The 13,674-nt window shown below is 39.6% G+C and overlaps 1 long non-coding RNA gene across 1 annotated transcript; it reads right to left on the bottom strand.

Moving 5' to 3' along the window:
* Positions 1-3,274: 3,274 nt before the first annotated feature.
* LOC146762133 (uncharacterized) lies at positions 3,275-12,482 on the bottom strand. Its single transcript, XR_014943056.1, has 2 exons — positions 11,362-12,482; positions 3,275-6,104 (listed from the first exon to the last, which is right to left on the bottom strand). It is a non-coding gene; the product is annotated as an uncharacterized LOC146762133 (long non-coding RNA).
* Between the last annotated feature and the right edge of the window lie 1,192 nt (positions 12,483-13,674).

Here is a 13,674-nt window from a genome sequence, read left to right as displayed (position 1 = left end):
GCAGAGCTTCCTAGTAGCAGTCCTGCCACCTAACAGAGAGAACCTCCTCACGACTTGTTTCTGTTAATGTCAGGTTTCTGTAGGCTCCTTTTTGTTCTCTGTGCATCTGGTATAGCCTTACAGCATGAAAGTATGTTTATGTACCTCAGTAGCATAATATTTTGGGGAGACATAGCAACACTCACCATTTTATAATAGAGCGAATTTTAGTTGTTCATGGGAGATCACTGCAGAAAAGAGACATTGCAGATTGAGTGACTGTATTTATAATGGACCAATTATTGTAGGTAGTGAGTCAGTAGAAAAAGTAAAGTATCCAAACACAGATTTTAGCTGAATTTAAATAACACTTCAAAACTAGGATATGAAGTCAGTCACTCTAGGCCTAGCCCAGCATAATATATTTATCTAACAGGAAGCCTGGCCAAACAGATATAGTGCTTTTGGTGTAATGCTGCTATAGCATGTTTCTGTGAGCTCTTACTTAGAATGTGAACAAAACAGTAGAAAGTTAGTGAGCACTATGATCAATAAAAAGTACTTCACAACCACAAAGGCTTAACAGATTCAAGATAAGCCTTCAGCAACCCCTAGGAATAGTTGTGGCAGGAAATGAATCTATATGAATGATGTCACACAAGAAGTGTATTAAGTAGCGTGGAAAATAAGAAATTAGTCATTTTGTAGTGGATCACATGTCTTAGAATTATTAACTTTGATGTAGTTGAAGCACACAGTAGATCTGTTGCAGTATGAAAGTATCTTCATAATAAGTAACATTTGCATTATATTTAACATTAATGGCATCATGCAGCAGAAAATCAAGGTAATTTGACTTTCTATTTTCTATTTAAAGGTAGTTTTGTTTATTCTTTCTCTAATCTCCTTACATGCAGGACCACAAGACTATACCAAAGCTAAGCAGTGAATGAGAAATCTAATAAGTTGCAGTTTTGCAGGTTAAGTCACAGTGTCTAAAAAACTTAATGCAAGAATCTGACTGAAATCAAATTATCCTCCTCAGGGACTGTTCAGTAGAGCTATTTTAGAGCAGCACATACAGCTCTCCATTTCCCAAACAAACCAGAAGATGCATAACAGAGACATCCTTCATCTTGCAGTAATCGCCACTGGAGAAGTTGATAGCAATTACTGTGGGATGTGTTATCTATACATTTAAGGCAAGTTCGGAGATGCCATAAAGCTGTTGGAACAAATTCACAAGAAATGTGTGCTAAGCAAGAATCATATATAAGAACAGTCAGTGGTCTTCATTAGCTTTAGTTGCCAACAGCTAAAGAAATGATTCTCTTTAATGGGCAGACATCTAAGACAACCTCTCCTAAAAGTTGCCAATTTGGGAGCTAAGTTTAGATGTGTGTATTTGAATTCCTAAATTTATTTCTCTGGTATTTTTGATCTCAGTACTAAGAAGTACTGAGACTTGCACCCCATCAAAGAACTGTGTTTATAGCATGATGCTATGTATCCTGTACATCCTCAGTCAGGACAATGCATCTGTTTCAGTTTTACGTGCATGTCAGCACTGCTTCATGGCAAAGCAGCCATCTTTCATGTATTTGTTACCAGTATTCAAAAGACAGAGGAAGAGACAAGAACTCACACCTGCAGTCCTTGCTGTGACAGCAGCTATCACCGTTTATTGGTGATGTATAAGCAGAAGTCTGTTGTTTCTTCTGTACCTTGTGGAACTGTTTCCAGAGCTTTTAGATGCGTACTTAAGGATCTAATGTTCTTTCCTCGCAGATTACATGTTTCATAAAGTCTCACACTGAGGACAGGCTGTTGCTTACCCCAGCTTGCTAACATGCTTTCTTCATCATCTCTCCTCTTAAGCAGATAAAATGAGAAGACCTTTATTCAACAATGCATATTTACCGTCAGAAAACCAGATCATATTCCTTTTACTTTTGTGCAACCAGGAAAATATTCCCAGCTTTAAATATCAGGGCTTGAGTGACACGTCAGCATTCTCTGGAGACATCACTAAAAGCAATGCATAAGACGTATTTTCAGTGTTGCTTTTTAAAGTGAGAGAGAGAGAGAGAGAAAGAGTGAGTTTAGAGCGGAAAGGTCTGAGACAGCTGCTGGACTAGTTTCAACCTGGCAGTACAGAAGCAGGAAAAAAGCAGAAGTCACAGAATTCGGGGAAGAAAGAATGTAAAAGAGAAAAGAAAACAAGCAGGGAAGACCTTATATTTGTTGGGTTTTTTTTCATAAAGCTCTCAGTAACACTGAAATCACAGTGTAAGTACAGGAAATATACATTTACCTTAGAATTGTGTTTTCTTAGGACTGGTAGGGGGGTTGCAGACATCACAGCTATTACTATTCTGGTTCCCTACTGATGAGTGAGGCACTGAAGTATAAAAGGTCTCTCAAAGAAGTGGGCACTAGTGACTGTGTCATCATTTTGACAGAATTTTCCCTACGCAGAAGAGATTTAATGCCCTTTCACCATGAAGGAGTCAGATTGCTGTGAGTCCAACTGCTCAAGATAGCCTAGCACGCTGAAGTATTACAATGCAGAAGCAAAGCCTACCTTTCCAAGGTCTCAGAAAACCCACTTGTATTTCACTACAGAATGTGATGAAGGCCATGAGATTGCCTGGAGCCATCTGAACACATCCACTGTCTACAATGCAGAACCTCATTGCAATAAAGGACTTGGTCTTACCTGACTACAGAATACCATTATTCAACTACTCTTTATTCCCTGTACAATAAAGAAATGGTAATAAAGGCAGGAGTTCAATCCCCTCTTCTAGGAGACTCCTTTTCACATTTGCTGTTTGCATAGGAGCATTAACAACCATGTTGCTCTGTTGGTGTGAAGATGTCAGCTATTTTCCTAATCTTAGGAACAATTACCATGAAGAATGACCCTGAGTAAAATTAACAGTGGGAAAGGTGCAGATTAAAACTTAAAGCTTTGCCGTACATTAAAATATAAAGCTTTAGAAAGTGTTCACAGGATTCACAGCTAAACAATAAATGCTCGTCTGCTAAGGGATCATGGGTGGTCTTGCATGAAATGGGAATGTCCCCCAAAAAATCTTGTGCTAATCAGCTGCAATGAAGGAAACTCAGGATAAATTTGATGTTTCTTTCTCTCTATTTTTCCAATGTTTTTACTCTTCTAAATTTTAAATGAGGGTGGCTTTTCCATTCTAATTCCTTAAGAATGGCTTGCTATGCAGCCATTTATGAAGAAAACTGCATGAAGGACCTTTTAAACAAAACATAACATAAATTATAGTGTAACAGACATTTATTTCAGGAACATCTGAAGAACACCCACTCCACATGACCCAGATGTGGAAAGCAAGTCTTGAACTGAGTTGTCAGGTTGTTTTGTTTTGTGGCTTTTTTCTGTTTTATTTGGTGTTTGTTTGTTTGTTTGTTTTGCATCATCTCTGCTGAAAAACAATAGATATTTCATCAGCAGTAGCCCTGATAAGGATATATGCACTAAGAGAAAGTTATTCTGATTGTATTCGAGTTCTTTTTCACCAATAAAAAGTGATATTTGTTCAGTTCCAGTGGCAGTTCAAATGGCAGTTCCACTTGAACTGTAATTCTATGACACAAATTATGGTACTGAAAGAAGACAGTAGTTTTTTGAGACTTCTTTATTGTAACTGTGTAAGATCCATTTTCAGCACTTTCTTCAGTTATGTTGCACTGAGTTTCACAGATGCTACAGATCTACACAAGTCTCACTGTAATAACATGTTCCAGGTAATTGTTGGTTTCTTGGAATGCATTTGTCCCTATTTCATGCCATAATTAAAGGAATCACATAAACTTTGGAACAGTCTTTGGAAATCTGAAAATAGGAGTTTAATCTACAAATGCTAGGGTGGAATAGGAAAGGAGCAAGCCAAAATCAGCACATAGCCATGCTCATTTGCAGTGCACTGAACGAGGCATCCCTTTTGTTTTGGCCACCAAGACATCTTTTATATATACTGTAAAATGGGAACGACCCCAGGTCTTCTCCAAAAGAGCAAAGAATATTTATTATCAAGGCAGGAAGGTATTACTTGAAACTAAATGAAAGGCTTCCTTCAAAGTTCAAGAGAGAACATAGCCATAGGGAAAGCAACTTATTAGAAATGAGGCCTTCTCTTACAGCTATTGAACACTATTGCTCAGAGTAGGTGCTGAAGTCCACAGGAAAAAACAGGCTCTGGTGGTGTTTTGTTTCAAACAAGCAGATGCCCCTAGGGGTGCAAAAGGATTATGCTTCACTGGGAGTTCACAGAGAAAAAAACAGTCTGAATGAATGCACGTGTACAGAGGCCCAAGGGGGAATGAGAGAGGTTTGTCAGGAATATAGTTCCACTGGTGACTGTTGAACTTGACATGTGATTGAAATCCAGAGGTCTGCAAGCCCTAAGCTGCTAACTCTTTATAGCAGGAGAAGGACTGGCGTGCACATCTGTTCTCATATTCCTGCTGAGGCATCTCTGTCAGTTGTATCTGACTTTCAGATGTTGCAGATATATGCTTCTCTGAAGACTACATCAACTGTTGGTTGGATGTTAAGGGGAAGTTCTTTACTAGAAGAGTGGTGAGGTCCTGGAACAGACTGCCCAGGGAGGTTGTGGAGTCCAGGGAGGCCCTTTCCTTGGAGGTATTCAAGGCCAGGTTGAATGGGGCCCTGGGCAACCTGATCTAGTAAATGTGGAAGTTTGGTGGCCCTGCCAGGCGAGGGGTGTTGGAACTTCATGATCCTTGAGGTCCCTTCCAACCCAGGTCATTCTGTGATTCTGTGATTCTGTGAACTATGGGGGAGCTCCCATAATGTTTCTGTTGTGTTTTACGTTTGTACACCTCCTTTGCATTAAGTGGTTGATTTTTTGGACAAAAAAAGAAAACCCTCTCCAAATTTCATTAAAGAACCCATGGTTAAAACCAGGTTATAGCTCATTAGCTATATTATTTTTAAAAGACATTTCTGTAGCTTTCCCAGCAATGCCTACTCTGACAAGTAATATTAGTCTCAGCAAAGACTCCTTGAAGGTTCTTGTTGTCTCCATTGAAACAGAAAAATAGTACCACTTTCTATAATGCTTTGAGCCCAGCTTGTCAGTCAGTTGTTCACCCATTGCATTATGCTTTTGTCAAGATGTGCTGGACGTTTTGTTCAGAAGGATACCGTGAGAGCTTTTCTGAAATTGAAAAAGACTACTTCAAGTGGCTTCTCTTTGGGTAGCTTTGTCATAGAAGGAAATTATATTCATTAAACTGGACATTTTGCTCAAGAAAGTCCCTTCTTTATTTCTTGTTCCCTGTGACAGAATAAAAGATGAGTGGCAGAACACTGGCTTGCAGTTGTACACACCTCTCCCTGAAAAACTGGATGACTCCTTTCAAATGTGAGGAACTCATGTAATCACTTACTCATAAGATTACCAATATCTGATTATGAAGGTCAGTGTGATGTCGGATGATGAGCAGAGTATCACGGCATGCTGATGTTCATCTTGTCTTGCACATTTCATGAAGCCTCTGGGTTCCACCATTCCAGATTCACACTTCTAGTCACACAAAGATTTTTTTCTTGCATCCATAATTTAATGCAGATTCATTTTCTGTGACAGAGACTGAGCACCCCCCACACTGCTGCCCCTACTGACAGATCAAACTCATCTCTGCCTGAGAGCTTAATGTTTGGTGTTTCAGTATCTTTACTGATTACAATTGTGTCACTCGTGGAAGAGAGGATTCTGTTATTATGCACATGGAAAAGCATCTGGAGTCAGTCCTATGTGGTCAAAGTTTCTTCCCATCTTTTCAGGGCTTTCATAATATTTTACCTTTCACACCTCTTCCAGTTTGTCTTCTTTCACTTGTTTTGTGCCCTTTGTGAGGGAACACAACAGAAAAAGATTCTTGTAAGCTCTTTTCCCAGTTCTACTGTAGGCTGCATTTATTCTTCCATTACATCTGCACCTGGCCTCAAACAAAATCATTTTAGCTCCAGATGATCCATTTTTAATGGTGCTTGCAGCAGGAAGCAATAGTTTGACAGTCAATCCATTGGCCCTATTGCAGTTTCTGAACAAACCTGAGAGCTGCAAAAGCAACAGAAAATATTAGGGGAGGATAATGAGACTATACCATAAGCACATCCAAAGTTCAAATAAGAAAACAAGTTGAAGTCTATTAATTAAAGGAGGTTATTGAGGCACACATCTTAGGCTAAATAATAAATTTTGAGATCTCAAGGCCAAAATGATGCATAAGATAATTCAAAGGAATTATTAGTAACACTTCTGTGATTTGTGCTAAGGCAGTGGGAAGCAAAACCATATCTGTTTCTCTAATATGAAATGCTAGACAAAGTCCACATATCTGATTTTCTCATAAGCTTTGGGGAGATGCAGGGTGAAAAGCAGGTGCAAGGAGCCAGAGGAAACAGTCATCTGTGCTGAGGGAACCCTCATGGCTCACCTCTGTGTGCTTGTATGGGCTGTGGTGGCCATGGGGTAAGGCACAGGCTGCTGTGCTCACTGATGGCCAAAGCTTCATTCCCTTCTTTACTCTCTAAGGCTCCTGCCATGTGAAATGGCAGAAATGGAACATGAGCACATAATCTCCTTAACTTTATTTTTCTGGTACATGACTTTATGATGCTAGAGGGTACAGGAAAATGAATTCTAGCATAAGAACCATAAAACTGTGCTGGATACAATCAGATAAGTTTCAGCTGCACAGCTAAACCTGCTTCTAAGTGTTCATGATTAAAGATCTGCAAACATTTTTGGATGTGCCCAAGGAAAGGCTCAAATCTATAGCACAATCCAGCAGCAGAATGCAGTCACTACCAACACCCATCAGTATAAGGGTCTTTCCAATTCAGCACTGTTTTTCATCTTTTAGGTGCAAGAACACTAAGAATAGCACAGAAATAATACCTCTCATTTTACAGAGAAAGAAAATGGAGCATCACAAACTTGCAAGCATAGCACCCTGCCAGTGGAATGCTGTACAAATGCAGTATAAGCAGGCATGAAAATGTAAAATGAGAAGTCTCAACACCTTCGTGGTGTTTGCAGGCATCAGGAACAGTGTCTGTTAATTCAGAAAATGACATTATGTCTATGGTGAAGATGAAATGCTGCCAATGGTTGTTTTTGTATGATGCCATTTATCTTTTATGTCAGATGAGAAAAATTCACTCTCATATTTTTGACTGCAGCTGATTCTGACTTTATAGTAGAATAGATTTCATACTACGGAGTTAGAAATGAAATGAAAAAAAAAAAAAAATCAGACCTCAGCATGAATGATAAAGGATCCCATTTTCAGACTTTTGCATCACCAGGTGTATGAAGGATGTCCTATGAATAACAGAATCATAGAATGGCTAAGATTGGTAGTGACCTCAAGGATCACCATGTTCCAACCTCCCTGCCACAGGAAGGTTTTCCAGCTGCTAGATCAAGTACTAGATCAGATGGCTCAGGTCTTATCTAACCTTGCCTGGTTTGGAGGTAGTTAGGAAAGGAGAACCCCAGCATCGCTGAGGTGGCAGTAATCGCTGCACTCAAAGCATAAATTGGCAGGAGCTATAGGGAGGAGACTAACAGCCTAACCTACAGCACTGATGGCTGCAGGAGGAAAATGGCTATCCACAGGCAAACAGATTTGCCAGTGGAAGAGGTTGCAGGAAGATAGCCATGCATCTCTTATCCAATTCTTGTAATACTCCACAGCCTTAATACCAAATTATAACACTCTATCTTACAATACCAGTATAATGTTCCAGCTGCTGTTTCTTAAGGTAAGAGAGGAGCTAGAATTTTCCAGTGAGTACTATGGAAAAAAAAAAAAAAAAAGAAAGGAAAAAAAAAAAAAAAGAAGAAGAAGAAGCAAAGCGAAGGTAAAACCACACAACTATCCCCACCCCCGACCCCCCCCCGAATAATGCAGGGAAATGTATAAGGATGTGTGACGAAGGAAATTACTGAAATTGCCTTCAGAGGGGAGTGAGGTGGCAAGAATTTTCTTTCTTGAATATTCATAAGAATCCAAAGGTTTGTTTGATTGGTTTAAAGTTGCCTTTGATTGGCTTAAAAACTGTGAAAGAAGAAGAAAAAAAAAAAAAAAAAAAAAAAAAAAAGAAGCAGAAATTCCATCCTGCTTTAATCACTGCCCACTCCAAGCTTCCCTAATGACTTCCAGATGCCTTCTTTTTATGCTTTATGCTATTGTTTTGGCACAGTTTCCAGACAACTTTTGGGTCTGTTAATACACACAGAAAGAAAAAGAAAACCCAGCCTCTCTGCCCTCCTCTTTCTTCTAACAGAAAACAGATTTCACTCTGGTTATATAAATGCGTAGTGAAATGGAGAAATAAAATGCCTGTTGCTGCCTCCCTTCACTCTTCAGGAATCTTTCTGAGAGAAAATGAAGGAACTATATTCAGAGAAATTCCTTGAAGGGAAAGAAATGAAGGCAGATTTCCTAAAATCTATTGATGTTAATGTTATAAAATGAAGCATAAACCTAAATATAGAAAAAACACAATGATCTACAAACATAGAACTCCCCATCACAAAATGATTTTCATAGTGCTGTCTGTGCCACTGCTCTCCTGAGCTATCTAAAGCAAATCATCTTGCCCTGTAATGCTTCTGTTACCCTCTGTGAGGTGGAGACAAGAGTACTCAGCCACGCTATAAAAAGCTTTAAAGACCTTCAGATAAAAAGCAACCCTGTCTTCATAAAGGGCTAGAAGAAGAACCTAGGGAATTACAGTCCTGTCAGCATCACATCCCTGGGAAGCTGATGGAGCAGCTTAACCCAGAAGCATTCCCATGCACGTGAAGGAGAAGAAATTCATTGGGAGTAGTTAGCATGGATTCACCAATGGAAAGTCATGCCTGACCAACCTGATAAGCTTCTGTCATGCAATAACTTGTGCAGCAGATGAAGAAAGAGCAGTGGATACTACCTCCCTGGACTTCATTAAGGTGTTTGCACTGTCTCCCATGAGATCCTTATAGGGAAGCTGTTGATGTGTGGGCTGGATTGGCAGACAGTGAGCTAGTCTGAATGGCTGAGCTCAGAGGGTCATGATCAGTGACTGATGGAAAGTGCAATTAGAGGCCAGCAACTAGCAGTGTAACCCAGCAGTCACTATTGGGTCCAGTCCTTTACAGCATCTGCATTAATGAGCCAGATGATGGGATACAGTGTACCGTTAACAAGTATGCAGACAACACAGAACTTGAAGGAGCCAAAGGGTCATGCTGTCATCCTCAAAAGGTTGAAGAAGAAACCCTTAGCAGGACACTAACATATTTTATAAGGAAAGCAATTTTAATTTATTTTTTTTCTGCTTTGTCATTTAATAAATTTAGATTAAATCACCTGGATTTCACTGCTCTGAGAGTATCTAACTTGATACAAAGAACTTTACATATTCTTATATCTATATATATAAAGTTTCAGATAGCTCTGAGGCAAAATCAAATGGTTCATATCAGAGAATACATACTGTATCCCTAGATGTGCAAAAGTTAACAAGTGCATGAACAGGTGGTTCTGAGACTCACTGGTCTTTGACAGGTTTTTAAGTTCTTGCTCACCAACATTTACATTGTCAGAAAAAGTTCCCAGCTTCTGCCACAGTTTTGTCAAGTAGAGCTTTTAGGTAGATGCTGGAATTAACCTTTGAATAGCAAGCCCATTAAAAATCTAAGACACTGAGTTTATTAAATCTGATAGAAATATAGAGCTGACAAGCAATGTCAAGTCATCTTAATTAACGTCTTCTAAGCAAGGTTCAGTGTTTCTATACAAATTCAAAAATTACCTCATATACTTTTAAAATAAATAAGGAAAGATTTTTGCCACCTGTTTCAGCAGATAAGTGCTATTATTAGATTTTTTTCTCTAATATTTCAAACAAGGCTTTTTGCATTTAAAGAATAAGATAAATTTGGGTTTCATCCGCCCAAATGAATTGTAAACAACTTTTCACATATTGACTAAGCATAGATTATATACCCATTCAATCTTCATTTCCTCAAAACCAATTCATTTAACTTTGTTGATTGAGTTCCTGCTTGTCATCATTCTCCCATTCTCCCCTTGTCTCCGCAATTTGTCTCCTACGCACCTCAAGGGCAAACACAGTTTCCTTAGTGCTGAAAATGCTTACATATATGGTTCTAATGAACATACTTACAAATGATGCCAGCAATGCTCATACTCAGCTTAGCGTCTCCCAAATCCCTCAGATCTTTCTCAGGTGTGTTATAACCCAACTAATAATATATGGCCCAACTCAGTGTACATTCATGCAATTGATTCATTTTCTTCCTGAATTTATTTTACTTGTGTTTGCTTTCATTGAATTTTACTGTGCTATTTTCCTCTTTTTCTCCAATCTGATAAGATTACAACAAGCCCTGAGAATACTGGGTGGAACAGAACTTGCCTATGGCTTTTATTTTTTAATACAATGAAATGCCCTGAATCAAACATTTGTAATGAAAGATTCTTGACGGGCCATCTGAGTGAAAATATTCATTGGCAGTATAGGTTGTTCCACTACAGGAATTATTTTTTCTCATAATCTAACTTCTAAAACTCATCTTTTATTCCTTCATACAAATTTTAACATGATTTCTCATGAACAAGCATTTCCCCCTTCACAAAAGCATAGCAATAAAGCGCAGTGACCTATTCTTTGTAACATAGGATAAAGCTTCTGATGACGCAGCAGGAAACAAGGAATGCCCCCAGAGAATCTCACATATGGACTTGCAATGAAAGCCGCTAATTTATTTCACCATACATTTTTGCAGAATTTCCTGCAACATTCTTTACATGCAAGTTCCCTATTCATTTGTCCCACACCTGACTCTTTGGAAGACCCCAATCAGAAATCTCAACACAGAAGGAAACAAAAATAAAGTGCAGGAGATGAATTACCTCTTTGTTCTACCTCACAACACATGAGCGAGCCATAGCTGATGTGACACAGCATTTGCACCAGTGCTGTTTCACACTGAACGCTGAATTAACTTACTTCCAAACACCCTGACCTGAAGATATTTATGTGACTCTGTGAAGTGGGTGTTTGCAACTGATGGGGATGGGTTTTCAAGTTCTTTTCATGAAAACGTTATTCAAAATAACCACCAACTAAAACTTTTCAGGCAGTGGGAAATGCAAAGCCTTAAAAAAGTAGAAAAAAGCCCCCAAAAGTCTTGAATCTTATTTTATAGAACAATTTTAGAACAAGTAGTGTAAATCTCTCCTTCATAAGCATCAAGGATTCCTCATACAACCATGAGCTGTGGTACATTTACTCACCGAGATCAGGGGGCAGTTTAGCAAAGGCTATTTTATGCTTTGCCCAGGCCTTGTGCTCAGCCGAGTATGGTCTGTCATTTGCATCTTCCTGACACGTCACGAAGTGAAACAAGCCAGCATCCCCTCACAGAGCTGCTCCATGAGATTCTTTTAATCTGACCCTGCACAGACGGTTCGAAGCCCTGCCTCTATCCTGCATGTGTTTTCCAGATGATTTCTGCACTCTTTTGTTGCACTGCTATGTGAAACAGCTCAGATTAGGCTAAAAAAAATAATGTCACATACAGTGTTTATGTTGTGGCAAGGAGCAAGGAAAGCTTTTCAGGGGGGTGGGGAGCAGCAGGGAAGTTGAGACATTTGCTATTCATTAAAACTGCTCTTTCTAACACAGCTGAGGAGACTATTGCTCCCTCTCTGTGTGTTTTTCTAAAAGCAAAACAAGCACCTTTTTGCTTAGCTAAAAATTCCTAGTTATTCACTTAGCTTGGTAACAAAATTATGGTATTGAAGGCAGAGTACAGAGAAGTGTCCTCTAGCTTTATCACGCTTCTTTGTGCTATTTAGAAACACCATAAAGCCACTCTAGTTCTGGATCTTACTTCCAAGTGCTTTTTATACTGAGGAATGGGAAGTCTCAGAGGTAGCAGAACTTTTCACTCAAGCACATAAAACACAGGCACAAAAAAGAGGGGCAAAATGTCTTTTTCTGAGGTGAAAAGGAAAATGCGAACTCCCTTAGTTTTCCAAACAAACCAACAGGATATAGAAATGCATTGGGAAACCAATGGGGGGTAGACATGCACTTGGAAAGAATGTTGGCAAAATGTGTGCTTATGAGTTAAAGATGCATGCACTTGAACAGAGTGCAAGAAAACATGCAGGTCAAAAAGCAGAGGATTCCCTTCCCCCCTGCTCTGCCTGCATATTTCTTCCAGGGATTTGAGAGCTGCAAGATGACGTGGAAGGGGGTCATAAAACCCTGCAAGGCTCCGGGTGTTCCACAGCCTCGCCCCGCTCACAGCAGCTCGACTCTTAAAATTAAAAGTCCCAGGGATGAGTGAGTCATCCTGCCTTCGCTTCTCCCCTTTCAGAGTGAGCAGGCAAGAGACGCTGAAAGATTTCCTCTCCAGATTCCTTGATTTGCAAGTTTTGGTCAGACCCTAACAGACATTTCTTGAACGTTACTGAGAAACTGTAACAAAGACAACAAAACACTCACATCCTGACATCTAGCAGTTCTCAGCCTCTGAGCACCGGGCTGTGCCACTACCAAACTTTTCCTATGGAAAGAAAAGAAATAAAGAAGAAAAATCTTTGTTTCTCTCATTCTCTTTATATTATTTTTTTCTTTTTGGCAGAGTTTCAGTCCTCCTCCCGTCTTTTTTTGTTTGGAATTCTGTGTGTGTGTGTGTGTGTGTGTGTGTTCCGTGGCTCTTAACTTGGAATTATTGTCTCTCCCCTTGTCCTGACCATCACCGGGGACTTACAGCATGCGTACTGTATCATTGGGAAGCCGCGCTGGGAGCTGCCACGTCTGTAGTGCTGCAGCACACAAAAGGAGGCGGAGGTAGCAGCAATACCTTCTAGCTGACAAACTTGGAAATTCTGGTGCCACATCAGCAGCAGCCTGTCCCAACACAGTGCTCTTCAGTCCGCATAGATGTGAAGGCGTACAATAAAAGAATTTCAAGGCAGAAAACTCTTGCTAAATACCTACTTATTTCTGCTCTTATGTCCCTCATACATCAGTCAGGCTTGAAAGGTGATATCACACCATTAAATCCTCACCATTTAAAACAAAATGCATGATACTATTTAGGAAACTAGGAATGTACTACCCCTGTATCTAGAAGACACAATCCTGAAAGTTTCCTGTGGACTGGAAAACTGGGAGATGGGGATACTGTATCTACACCACGTTGTAAAATCCTATGTGCAAACACCTGAGCTAACCTGGGAATCAAAGCTTGACAGATACAGACACCCATTGCTGCTCCTACACTAATGCAAAGAGCCACAGTCTCTCCCATTGCTCCTAGTACAAGAATTGATTCCATTACGTCACTGCAACTCACATGTGGATATGAATCTCATTTTTAGCTAGCTTAGGTAGAATGTTCACATTCTAAGTACCCATCACTAATGAAAAACTCATATTTACTTAGATGCTTGAAAAGGCATTCTGAGCTGCATGCATGATATCTTACCTGGGTCTGGGCAGTTAGGAAGGACAAACACCAAAATCCTGTGCAAGTATCCTTCTGTATGTGCTGATTACTAATACAAATTCAACACCTGTACCTCTAATGCCTA

The sequence above is a fragment of the Coturnix japonica genome, chromosome 2 (assembly GCF_054131305.1).
Source record: "Coturnix japonica strain WE chromosome 2, WE-NBRP24, whole genome shotgun sequence".
NCBI lineage: Eukaryota > Metazoa > Chordata > Aves > Galliformes > Phasianidae > Coturnix > Coturnix japonica.
The sequence above is the reverse complement of the archived record's forward strand: the minus strand, read 5'-3'. Positions and strand labels throughout refer to the sequence as shown.